The 12919-nt window shown below is 31.0% G+C and overlaps 1 protein-coding gene across 1 annotated transcript in view; it reads right to left on the bottom strand.

Moving 5' to 3' along the window:
* LOC123290713 (neurotrimin-like) overlaps window positions 1-12919 on the bottom strand; it is a 143856-nt gene that overhangs the window by 35638 nt on the left and 95299 nt on the right. The window lies entirely within an intron of this gene.

A 12919-nucleotide genomic window follows, 5' to 3' on the forward strand; every position in this document is an offset into this window, starting at 1 on the left:
GACTGTAATGACGATTTTACTTATCATAACATTTTCAGATGAAAATGTTTTCTTGTTTTCATAGTTTTAAGAGCACGATTCTGTAATTGTCGGGGTTTTAGTTTTTTAACTTTATTTTATTACGCGTTCAATTAAGAAAACCTTCAGCTTTATAATATTAGCTAACCCGTCAGCACTCGCGTTATGAGCATTTTGCACACGCTCGGCTTAAAAATTAAATAACTTCTATTTTTCAAATGGTATATGCTGGCGAACCTTTTTCTATCTTCATATAATTATATCTATTTTTGAATTTCGAATTTTCAGATTTTTTCAACCTACTTACAATTTATAAAAATATATTTGTATTTGTAAGTTCTGTGAGAATTTCTCTCATCATGAGAGTAAAAGTGTAAGCAAAAAACATTAACTTCGAAAATTTTCGGGCCTGTTCGTTAATTTAATTTCATTCGTACCATATAAAAAAAAACTTGTGATACGCGAGAGCAACTCTCAAAACTCAAATGGTTAAAAGTGAAAATTTCGAGTAAATCATGAAAGTTAATTGAGTCTTATTAGTAAAAGCCTTGTATAATTGAAATGTCCTATTTGAAAAATGAAATGTCATACTTATGGCCTTTGCCTTCATTTACGTAGATATTTGTAAATTTTAGAACAAAGACAGCCCCTCCCTCGTATTCTAGTCAATGAATTGATATTAACACCTTACTTACTTTGTATGGGGTTTACGTGTCTGACAAAGCAGTGTCTCCATGCCAAATTTCAGCAATAAAGTGGGCTCTGGTTTCAACTATTTAGAAAAAAATCAAAATTTGAACTATTGAAGTATGCTACACAACGTCTTTCAATAGAGATAGAGGTAGCACAAAGCAACAAAAAATATGTCTCCTTGCTGCATGCTAAAATTTGAACAGTATCGTCATATATCCAACAGTGAGCAGATCGAATCGGCTTGTACACATGTTACCCAGTGTTGCTTCAATTGCGCTTTAAGAACACTCAGCTTCCAAACAAATCAACTTTGTACTAAGCAAACTTGACTTATTTTGGGGTGCACAATACGTGGTAGTTTGCAAGTAACACCCTGCATATGGCCTACAGATGGATCTTATTAGATGGAAAGCGTCTGGAGTATAAAGTTGGGACAGCGTCTGGAGTTTCGTTTTTCTGTGTGACACTATCAATATTGTGTAGTTATAAAATTGTGATCGTGTATTGAATACAAAATACATTATACAGATAGTAGCACATTATTTTATATTTGGTCAAATCGATAATATTAAGTAATAATAGAATTGACAAAAACGTTCAATTTATTTATTTCTTGTTCGTATCCTGAACAAGATAGAATAATTTTTTTAACATTTCGATTCGAAACGATTAAGAATAATAAAAACTCTCATTCTTAAAATGATACACATAAACGAACATATATTTTTCTGAAAGATATTAAATTTAAAAGTTATTGAAGCCTGCTTCTACATTAAAGTCACAAAACGTGATGTGAAGCTGCTTTTTTGGTATGTTATTAGGACTCTTGAAGAGATTGCGAAAAAACGCACAACTTTTGTTTCCATGCAAAAAGTAGTTTCACACTCCCCTAAGGGATCCAAAAAACATACCAAAAAAGAAACTTTATATCGTGTTCCAAACGCCATTCGTGTTCCAAAATTTTCTAAAAAGTATTTTCTAAAAAACTCTTTACATGAGCAAAACTCTAAATTTTTAATATTTCTGAAAACCCTGTAAATTTTTTATACATCATATCTCAAAAACTACTAGACATACGGAGCTGTGAGTTGCCTTCAATTGTTTCAAATTGAATATACTTTTTTAGCAACTACTGTTAAAACCTCACATTTTTGAATTGACCTGCAGAAAGTAGAAAAATTATCTGGCGTAAAGACATATTTTATAAAACAATTAAATAACAAATAAATATCCAAATATTATTGAAGAAGCCATGCAAAATTCGATTACAAAATTATATAAACGAATCACATACATAATTACTCTTCTGATTTTTGATGAAAAATGCGCCTATTAGAAATTATAAATCAAAATTTTTTCGAAGTTTTCCAAAAAAACTTAGCTTTTTGTAGTAAAAACATGAAGTATGAAAATTCGATAGGAATGTTAATGGTCGTTTATAAATGTAGACCATTTAGAACAGATAATAAGGGTAAAACGGTTCAAAAAATCACTCCCGAAATATGTAAAACTGAATTGTTGAATCAGGAAAGTATTATTATTATTATTGTTATTCTATAAGAGTTCACAATGTTACGATCAAGCATAATTATTGTCATAAATCTCCGCACAAAAAAGATGAATACCACTTTTCATATTTATCAATTTTCCCACATTCTACTAGTCCGATTTTTAACGAATTGTCGAAGGAAACGGAGCTACTAAGTTTTAATTTTACGATGGTCATTTTTAACACCTGTTAGGTAGTAGCTCCGTAGCGGGTAAAATTCTGTGCCGGATGTGCAAAGTAAAAAATTTTGTATTTTTTTTAAATTTTTTGATCTGTTTTCAGCAAAAAAGAACTCTAAAACCTTTGTGATTTTTTCTCTAAAACCTTAGTTTTCGAAAACAAAAATTATGAGAAATTAAAAATGCAATACTCGATTTTAATTTATATTTCTGATCATTTAAAGATATCAATAAATGTATTATATTATGTTTTTTTTATTTTATTAAAGAAGTTATAAACGATGTATATGGGCAAGTTATCAAGGTCCCTCTTCCTAATTTATCATAGATTGTATTTTTAACTCCCGAACTAAAAAAAAAGAGGTGTTATAAGTTTGACCGCTATGTGTATGTGCCTGTCTGTCTGTGGCATCATAGAAGGATGAACCGATTATTAGATATTATATATTTTATTTTTTCTTATTTTAATCGAAGATCAAATCATTTTCTCGTTTAAAATAATTTTCTTTTGTAGTATGGATATTATGTAAACATACAAATACTAAACAGAAATGATTTCATCTTAACGATAATCGACATTATCTCATATTTTCAAAGATGAACCTAACTATGCATTTCTGTGTCTATTTCACATAATATAAACGAGTTGAAAATTTTTAAACTTTTTCTCTTTATATGCCACAGGAGTATTATTAGGATTTCCGAAATTTTTTGTGCCTACCGTGACAGCAGAACTACATGTACAACTTTCCCCTTTATATACCTAAAACAAACACCGCATTGAGATTCAAAATCAAATTAGAATAATATCACCCTTGATATGAAGATTTGCTTTTTCCTTTAACACGTGTTCAATTCTGAGTTAATACATAGAATATAAATTGTTATTGAACATCAAGGAGTTTCAATCCATTATAAAAATCGAATATATATATACATACAGAAAAACTACTATAAAGCTTCTATCGTGTGAATTCATAATAGACATGATATTCACTCTATGTTAAAAATTTTTTTCAATAAAAAACACTTTTTAAAGGACAAGCTTTTATTGTACTTAAAAATATAAAAAAAACCCTCTATTTAAAATATCAAGGATGATTAAGGGAGCCTCAAGTTTTTACGAATAGTTATGTATGATTGCCTCCTACCAAATTATTTTCTACTTTTTAGTATAATAAAAGCATGCTCTTGAAAACAATTTTTTTTTTAAATTTTAAATTGGTTACTAAAATAGATATGTACGTAAAATATGGTGAAAGCGATGGAAAAATGCTTGTATTCTTCTCAGCTATTTCCATAACTTCCCTAGACATTGAGAGCCCTGCCAGCAGACAAAGGTATAAGTTTTATATTTCCAGTGCCCTGTAACCTAAGATTCAAAACTCAAAAAACTTGTTAAGCGGAAGAAACTGAATACTTGTACAAACCTTCATTTTGGAAGTAAATATCTTGTCTCAAAAGTCACATATGATCATATGGCAGTGTCCGTAGATATTCAAGGTCATTTTTTAAACGGCGAACCGTTTTTGAAATAGAGGGCGAAGAAGATGGAGTGCTCTCCTATAAGTAATCAAGGTTCAATCGTAGATCCCAGGCTGTTATACTTCATGAGCTTCTGTATACCTATAAATTTCTTTCAAAGGTATTATGACGTTTTCAGTTTGGTGAACCTTTCTTATTGGAGATAGTATTTGAAGAGAACGCTGACACGTGACCATATGTGACTATTGAGACAAAATTTTGACTATCAAACTAAAGATTTGTACAAATATTCAGCTTATATGAAATAGAATGAAGAGCAAAAGTACACAGCCGAGCCATGACAGAAAAGGCCTGGCATATCAGACTTGAATATGTGTACAACTAACATTTCACTGAGAGATGACCCTATCTGTCTGTAATGTCATTGGCCACGTTTTCTATATTTTAAAATGTTATGAAAAGGCTACTTACTTCCTTTCGAAACGTAAAAGTTTTGTATAGTAATAGGTAAGTCGCCAAATGTCTATTACTAAGACTCTTCAATTATAAAGTATTTTAAGTTTTACTAATGGCTCATCATTTGAAAGATCTTTTTTTTTTTCGTTTGTATGTCTTTAAATTAAAATCAAGTATCAAAGTTTAATACTATAAATCGTTTCCCAAAGTAAAATTTTATTTCAAAAGAAAATCTATATTTTGATAAAAATAAACGTCTGTGTATATGTACTTTGTAGCATACGTGTCTTGATTCGTAGGTGCTTTCTATGAAGCAGCTTTTACCAACATAATATGACTATGTGACCTTATTTAAGTCACACTATTGTATATTTAAATATACATAAAGTCCTAACGAGGCTTTTGTTGCATAATACACAAATATATTCAAAAAATATGTCGAACAAATTTAACCCAAATCTTCCCACTGCACCATTTAAGGTGCACTTACATTTTATGTGACAAAACAAAATATTAACAAGGTTCGGCAGGTTTTATAGTTTTATGTTATACTAGACATCTTCACAGTTACTTTAATAGTGATTGACAGTGATTGTGGTTATTCATTAAATTTTTATAAGCCATCGAGTTTTGTGAATTTCAACCAATATGAGTTCCCGGAAAGGGTAAGTGATAAGTTTTATATTTATTATTTAAAATTTTAGTGTAGCGGTATTTTAGTAAGTTATTAGTTATACTATCGGGTAATATCATGAACATGGTGATATTTTATTTTTATACGTGACTTTTGTTCGGTTAAATTGAACGCCCCATTTGAGGTGCGTTGGGAATGGGAGGCACCATGATAGTTTGTTGCATTATTTTTATTTAAACGTAGTTTTTATACATTTGGAGTTATAACTTGTGCTCTTGTTTGCTTGCTACAGGTTGAATGTTCATGAAATTATATCGATCTTGGAAGACGATAGTCTTACAATTTCTGCTGACATTTTTATCACGCCACCTGGAAATGATGATTTGAGTGATGAAGATAGTGGAAGCGAGGATGTAGTGGAGATTAGTAATCTATCGCGTCGCCAGTTGTTGGCTGAAGCTGAGGTTCGACGTACGGTTCCATCATCAGAAGGAGTTCTAGAAACGGTAGAAGATATTGATGATATAAATCAGAAAGGAGAAGAGGAACAGCCATCCACATCCCAAGCCGTTGAACATCCTGCAAAGAAAGCTAGGACTATATTCAAGAGGAAGTGGAAGCAGACGGATCGTAATTATAGCCTCAACAGAAAGTGGAGTTCAGCCAATTGGAAAGGTAAAAAGGTGGTGCAACAATAAAAGAGTTGACGTAGATCAACCACACTGTTACCAAATATACAACAAGTTCATGGGTGGAGTCGACAGACTTGACCAAAATGTTGGTAAATATAGAATTGGTATAAGGCTAAAGAGATGGTATTGGCAAATGATGATGTTCCCCATAAATGTGTGTGCAAATAACGCATACCAATTGTACCGACTCTCACCAGCAGGTCAAGCTAATGATTCCCACGATTTTTTGTCATTTACAAGATACATCGTACAAAGTTACCTAATTCTTGGCAAAGCATCATCATCTCTTTCAAAATCGATTGGAACTAGGTCACCTATGCCAGTCAAGAATAAACTGCCTGATTCGATAAGGCTCGATGGAAAGAATCACTATACAATCAGAAACGAAACTCAAATTCGGTGTCGTGAATGCCACAAGAATACTAAGTTTCGTTGCAGCAAATGTGGGGTGGGTTTACATCAACATTGCTCTCAATCTTTCCACACAATCAAATAATTTTTCTCTCTGATTGGTTCCTTTTTTTCATTTGTTTGTTTCTTGATTTTGTTAAAATAATTTTGTGTATTTTCATTTCATTAATAAAAGAGCTCCAATGAAACATCATGTCTATTCTTTCTCTACACATAGTCCATGGGCATATTTTCCCAACGCTCCATTTAAGGTGCGGTCCTGAAATTCAGTTTCAGTAAAACGCAAAAAAATAAAACTCATATTTTTGTCTAATTTAAGATCTACTTCTTTGATATACATAATAAAAATAACAATTATTTCTGAATTTTTTGCCTTGGGAAGATATGGGTTAATACAGTACCGGCTATTTAGGGCGCTGAAAAGTATGCATTAATTTAATTGATGTGGTTTTTTTTTTGTCAACTATATGTGTTCTATGGCTTTTGTTTCTTGAACGTTTATTTAATGCTTTCGCTAGCAACGACAAGCATCAAATTCCACCATAACAACGATATAAAATTTTAATACCTTTCGTACATTCCGTGATTATTTTTGCCGTCCAAGAACTAATCCAACTTAAGATACAATTAAATTTTTGGGGTATAATTTGTTAAGTTGATTGGTTTTCTTGGTGATATGGCAGTCGAAAATCTGTTTGCCTAACCGAAAGCATTGCCTCTGTGAAGTAGAACATGAAATAAAATCCAAAAGTATTTTTGTGATCTTGATCACAATAAATAGGCATTTCTGCGATCAACTTCCTTAATACGCACAACGAATTATAGCCCAGGAAAATAAACGTTTTTCTACTTTAAAAAGTCCAAATTAAATTCGGAAGCAATTTCAGACATATGAAAAGTCCTTTGCAAAATCATGTGCGCAAAAAAAAAATTCAAGGTCAAAGATCGCGAAAATAATATTATTTCGTAAACTATTAAAGTTATTGAAGTTTTAACTATTATAAAATTTGTTTGTGGGTTAATTTTACATAAAAAAGGTACTGCTAAGTATTAACTAAGTGATTCTGATTTTTGGTAACTTCTGATAACTGATCATAGATGGTTTTTTTTTTTTAAATATTATTTATAAAAAGCTCATCTTGGAACAAACATATCAAATTTACTTACTCTTATGACGGTCATGGTTAGTTAATTTTTTCGTACCTTGCTTATTGGTACTAGAAGTATTAGACTGTCAACTAAAGGCAGAAAAAAATAATCATAATAATTTTTTCAGTCTGCCGATGATAGGGGACATATACAGCCATAAGCAACTGGTAACATACATATTTAAAAAATAACATTTGCTTGTAAAAAAATAAACTTTTACAGTAATTTTAATGAAAGAGACAAGATAACAAAGATTTATTGGAAGACGATTTTTTCGTGTTTGAAATTTAAATAATGATACATTTTGTTACTAACTAAAATTTTTTTGTTGAAGTTTGTTCACGAGAAAATCGTTTGCCAATAAATTTTTGGTGTATTGAACAGTCTTATCTTTAATTCAAATGAATAGCAGACTTTTTCTCTTTGTTTTACAGAAAAATTTTAAATTTTTACTTGATACATTTTCTGTTGCTTATGACTGTAAATATGCCCCTTATTATTGACAGACTGTAAAAAAATGATTATTTTTTTCGGTCTCTAGTTGACAGTCTATTTATTATAAGAAGGGTTAAATGTCCTCTGTATATAAATAAAACTTAAACTAAATCCGAAAAAAACTTATATATCTGAAGTTAAAAAAAAAAAATTCAAAAATTCGCACCCCGCTGAAATTTGGTAGGATTCTTCAAAACACCATCATAAATAAAATATAAAAAGACCTAATCGATCCGAGAAGTGAAAAAAATTTACGCAGAGTCAAAGGTCTCGAAAACGGGTTAACGGTCGGGTAACGAACGGGTTAACGGGGTAACGATTATAATTAAATATAAAAATGTCCCAATATTTTTTTTCCTAAGAGCCACCATTTCTGTGATAGAACTATTCAAAAAGTTGGAAGAGTTTCAATCATCATAATATGTATAAGTACGCCACGTACATCACTGAAGCTGTAATACAAGTAAAAATATTTTTCTATCGGCCAGTGAAACTTATATATATATAATTTTTACTTACATATCTCCCTTGGGTGCATAGTCATGTTAGGGACAATCAAATTGACGCCAGCACTTGCAGTGGATAGTTTTGGTGTAAAGGTAGCTGTTATGACTGATTTTCAATTATGTGCATGTAAATGGTATAGAAATCTGTTCTACAATTTTCGTTTGAACAAATTTTACGATAAAATCGTGAAAAACCCGTTTTTGTGACCTTTGACGACGCGTAAATTTTTTCCACATCTCGGATTGATGAGGACGATTTTTCGATTTCACTTATGATGGTATTTTTATTAATCCTCTCAAATTTCATCCGCATGCGAATTTTAGTACCTTAGTACCTTCGTTTAAATTGATCGAATGTTATGGAGGTTTATATATACGGAAATATTGGGAATACTCTGGTTTATATGTTGGAAGAAAGTTATTAACAAGCAGATTTCTATGACAAACAAAAACAGGTTTTCATCAATTTTAATTATGTGTACTTCCATCCAATTTCCTACGCAACCTTAGTTAAATAATTAATGAACATTGGCGACCTCTTTATCTTAGTAACAATAAAGGTAGCTGTCATTACAAGGAAATAAACGGAAGTTACTAACAACGAAAAAAAAAAACACTAGAAAAACAGAATAAAGAAAAATGAAACAAATGAAACAAAAAAAGTGTGACTGTTCTTGTTGTTATTGTAATACAGAAACATTTGAGAAGCAGCACATCTGTTTAACTCATTTATGTAATGACCGTTTGTCATTATTTATTCTCTTTTCTTCATTCTGGTTGATCTCCACTTATTCACAACAGAACACCACACTTATGGTGAGAGGTGAAAGGAGATGTGAGGTGATGTCATCATGATGCCTCTCGGCTGAACATATACATACATAGTGAGTGTCTGTCTACTACAATGTATGAATATCACAGTTGGCATATGATGTGCAACAGTTTTTCTACTTATATGAACACAACATACTATACAGTATACACATAGACATATGCCAAGGATCATATCATCATTAAATTAAAGGAAAAACTCAATTAATTAATTAAATGGCTTTTTTTTCAGAGTGTGAAGTTGAAATTTCAAAGTGAGATTAATGTCCTTTTCAATTTTTGTGATAATTAAATGAAAATACTATACATTTAATTTCGTCTAAGTAAGAAGTTTATACCGGCTTCTTGACCAAAACATATTCTAGCGTTAAAACTGGGAAGTGTCGAGCTTGATCCTCGACGTTGGTAGTTTTTCACTAAAAATTATGACGGCAGTACGTATTAGCGAAAATAGGCTTTAGCCCACTAAGAATAAATTGGTTTTCTAGAAGTTTCTAATGATTAATCATGATATGGATAACAAAACACAACATTCATTTTTATAATATATAAGGATTATTATTATTTAAAAAAAAAAAAATTCTTTAAAATTACACATCCAGTCACGTGCCTGCAAACACCAATCAGATGTACTTTGAAGCTTCTACTTCACGCCATAGGTAATGCAATGCAGACTTTAAATATTTAAAAATAGAAGTTTAAAATATTTTTAAAAAGTGAAATTTACAAAATTTAAAAAAACCCCGACTAATTTTTCAGGTATGGCACCTTGATTTCGCACTTGACACATATCTAAGAACACTCTCCATTAAATTACATTTTTCCTTAAATCCTTTCCAAACTGAACCGATTTAGAAACTCATTACCAACTTTAGAAACTCATCACCAAGTTTCTTCGGGAAAGGTACCCTAAGCTCGCATTTGAAACATAGCTTAGAACAGTCTCCATTAATTAAAGAGAATTGAAAAAAATACACTCGAACCAGGACTCGAACCCGGAATTCTTGGATTCATGTCAAGCGCCCTACTAATTAGGCTATTCGAGTTCTAGACACGAATGCAATTTTGTCAACTCAATGAATTTTTTAATTTGTTTATCCACTTATTTATTATTTTTATTAATTGTTTTTTGTTTACTTATAATCATGCATACGATATTTATTTACATCATGGTCTATTCGACTATATTTGATGAAATACGATACATACAGGCATAAACTAAATATTGACAAATATCTTGTCTAGTAATCTTAATTAAAGAGAATTGAAAAAAATACACTCGAACCCGAACTTCTTGGATTCATGTCAAGCGCCCTACCATTAAATTACCTATCAAGCGAAACAAAAAAAAAGCATAATTGGTTCATCCGTTTAGGCGCTACGATTCCAAAGACAGACAGACAGACACACACACATAGCGGTCAAACTTATAACACCCCTTTTTTTAGTTCGGGAGTTTAAAAATAGAATATGCTATGGTATATAAAATTTTAAACGTAAAATATATTATATAATATTAATATTAAAACGTTCTTTTTATACCTTATTGCACATACAATGTAAAGGACAACAATACCTGCATATCAAGTACATTTTTACAACATAAAATTGATCATCAGTCACTGTCATGTGATCAATCAATGCCTACTCAAAGTAGGTACATAAACAATAGTAGATAGGTAGGTAGAGCTACCTAAACATTTATAACATTGTTGTGAGAGAAATACAGTAAACATTTATTGTAGTATACGTAGGTAAATAGGTGTATACGATAATATAAATAAAACGTAAATATTTAATAAATAACTGTACGTTAATTGGTCATTACTAAATAACAAACTATAAATTATTGGTTTAAACTGCTATACTCACATCAATGACATTATTTATAATTTTCAATTAAAAAACAATGTATTTTAAATGAATACCAACTACATTATGTATTTTATTATATTTAGTACATGCATTTTTAAACATATTTATGTTGGTACTACACAATATCAGAAGTATACAGTGCGATCAATTTAATACCAAATACATATCACCCTTCGACGAAACTATAGCTGTAAAAAACCGTATTTACCGAACACTGAGTAACGATACAAAGTATCTCGTCACTCAAACTTTCTATTTAGAATATACTAGCTATGAACTACCCGCTTTGCTGGGCAACATCCCCACTTGCACCCCTCCCTCCACATTTCCTTGCGTTGGATAACAGTTTTGTAATGTACACGTCATGCTCTTTTATTTGATACCCCACTTAGGTATATTTGTAAATATTCGATAATTCCTTCCCACTTTCTCGCTACACCTTTCTACCCTCCGAAGGTTAAAAGTAGATAAAAACAATAGATCTTTGAAGCTAGTTGTATATCGTGTCAATATTTGAGCTTAATCTATGCACAACTTTTTTAGTTTTTGAAGCATATCCCTTTCAACCCCTATTTCAACCCCTTACTCTACTATAATATTGATGTATTATACATAAAAACCTTCCTCTTGAATCGCTCTATCTTTAAAAAAAAACGCATCAAAATCCGTTGCGTAGTTTCAAAGATTTAAGCGTACAAAGGGACATAGGGACATAGGGACATAGGGACATAGGGACAGAAAAAGCGACTTAGTTTTATAATTTGTAGTGATATGTTACAAGAAAAGTTTATCCTTCATTAAGAAGTGATTTTTCTTAGGTAAAATCGACTGTTACTAGTCTCTTCAGTAAAAGTTGATTAACACCAAAAAGTGATGAAGTTTGAACAACATTTACTAGTCAGAGTTAAGTATAGCTAGGTAAAGTATACTCTCCCAGTTTTCAGATAGTAAAAGTTGACTTTTTGCACGGAAATAGTCTATCTGCTAATAAAAACAAATAAGAAAGCCAAAACCTTTATTATTAACATGTAAAAGTTTAAAAAAAAAAACTAAAAAAATTACTGTATAATAAAAAAAGGTTGATGTTATACGGGCCCTATCATGTGTTTAACGCGAGTCTCACACAATATTATTTCGAGTAGATGATTAGCGTCAACAGAATATTCTCTACGTTTCTTGAGGTTTTTCACATATTTTCTTTCTTAGGATTAGTGAATGAACATAGTCACAGAGTTACCCATAAAGCCAAAAACCCGAAAACCAGTGATAACTCAATCCCATTAAAGGTATGGCAAACTCATGGATGAGTGAACGAGCGCAATCATAGGGAAAAACCACTTTCCTCAAAAACCTAGATAAATATATTCTGTTTATGGTAATTATCTACTCCAAATTATCTTAACGAGAGATATGCAGACTATTATTTGTTACAGCAAGGAATCTGAAATAATTATTACGCTTAACCAAAATTGATTTACAAGTAAAGGAGGGGTATCGATAAAGCCCCATTTCTGGCCCAGAATAATGAAAAAAAAGTCATACGATTTGATGTTTTCTTTATATATTCTGACACGAAACTGCGTGCCCTAATGAAAGAATAAACTTTGAGAAAAAAAACTACAATTAATATTGCAATAATTTTTTCCCAAAATGTTACAATTTCAGTAACATTTCAACTTTCAATAAACAAGAAATCAATCAAAACAAAAACAAAATCGCAACACAAAATATATCTCAGTTGAACTTCCCAAGGAATCAACTAATCCTAGTAGAGTTAACTCTTCCTAGGAAAATGTGTTTACTTATTTTGAATCAACTCTAACTAATGTTTTTAATAAGAGTTTACTCTGCCTAGAATAGTCAACTCTTACTAACAATCACGCTTGAACCCTTAAATTGATACACTCGAACCATAACTGACGTAAAGTCTTACTAATTGAAATTTT

This window comes from Chrysoperla carnea, chromosome 1, assembly GCF_905475395.1.
Source record: "Chrysoperla carnea chromosome 1, inChrCarn1.1, whole genome shotgun sequence".
NCBI classification, from domain to species: Eukaryota; Metazoa; Arthropoda; class Insecta; order Neuroptera; family Chrysopidae; genus Chrysoperla; species Chrysoperla carnea.